This window comes from Elephantulus edwardii, unplaced genomic scaffold, assembly GCF_000299155.1.
Source record: "Elephantulus edwardii isolate Elephantulus edwardi_28Jun2011 unplaced genomic scaffold, EleEdw1.0 scaffold00129, whole genome shotgun sequence".
NCBI lineage: Eukaryota > Metazoa > Chordata > Mammalia > Macroscelidea > Macroscelididae > Elephantulus > Elephantulus edwardii.
The window spans coordinates 7,285,415-7,286,721 of record NW_006399879.1 but is presented as its reverse complement, the minus strand read 5'-3'; the positions used below and the strand labels follow the sequence as shown (position 1 = coordinate 7,286,721).

General features: G+C 57.1%; 1 protein-coding gene across 1 annotated transcript in view; it reads right to left on the bottom strand.

Moving 5' to 3' along the window:
* ACOX3 (acyl-CoA oxidase 3, pristanoyl) overlaps nt 1-1,307 on the bottom strand; it is a 48,505-nt gene that overhangs the window by 4,550 nt on the left and 42,648 nt on the right. The window lies entirely within an intron of this gene.

The window sequence follows — 1,307 nt, the reverse complement described above, 5'->3', positions numbered from 1 at the left end:
GTACAATGACACCATCAGTGTCTCCACTGTGCATACAATGAGACTGTGCAAGCATGACCATGTGTGCACACGGCAGCTGGTCACACATGTGCATCACAGCTGTGTACACGAGACTGTGTATACATGTACACATGACCATGCACATACATCACAGTTGTGTGAACAAAGACCACACACGTGACCTTGTACATGTGCTGCAAGTGTGCACACGTGTTACTGTCATGTGAGCCATGAAATTGCACCCATGTGGCCAAGTGTGGATTATATCTCTGTGCACAACGAGACACATGAGCCCTACAGCTGAAGTGTGCAGTGAGATTGTGTACACGTGACTGTATTCATGCACTGCGGCTGTGCACACAAACACACATGTGCTTTTACAGCTGTGTGCATCAGGGGACAGTGTGCATGTGATGTGTGTGCACTGCTGCCACGCACACATGTGACCATGTACATACAAGCAAGTGGCCCACATGTGACCGTGTGTCCATCCGGTAACCATGCACACCACGCCTGTCTGCCCCCGTGGCTGTGCGTGCTGCTCTAAGCCAGGAATGAGTGGGGATGCTGAAGGCACAGGGACTCACACAGGCACACACTGCACTGTGAGCCCCAGGGTGGAAAGGAGAAGCTGATGGCGCTCACCATCACCCCAGGCAGGGACAGCTCTGGGACCCACAGTGGTCATGCCTGGATGGAGGCCACCAGCCTGGGACTCCTGACATTAAGTCTTTCACAAACTGGAGGTGTGGGGGGCCCTGTGAGGGGTCTATGGGCACCAGCGGCCATGCACACACATGGGACCGAGTGGCCACTGTCAAGCCAGGCCCCACTTTCTCACACTTGAGAAGTAGCAATGCCTCACAGGGCACAGCACACTGTCAGCATGAACCTTGCACCTGGGAGACCAAACACCCTGGACAGCTGCCCCGAGGGACTGGGTTCCCTGAGGAGCTCACCTTCCATGGGGCTCTGGAGCCCCCTCAGGGTCTCAGGGTCTGTCTGTCAGGGACACTCCCACAGTCCCCACAAAGTGGAATGGCCACTATGGGTCCCAGGGCCAAACACCTACACACCCCACTCCTGGTCCTCCCACTGTCTCTCCAGGGTGTAAGAGCGCATGGGGACAGAGGTGTGAGGCCATGTGGGGATCGATGCTGAGGTCACACAGGAGGGCGAGGAGCACAGAGGGGTCATGTGGGAGCACGGAGAGGGAGCACGGAGGTGAATGGGATGTGGGAGGACAGGAGCGGGAGCACGGAGGTGGACGGGATGTGGGAGGACAGGAGCGGGAGCACGGAGGTGGA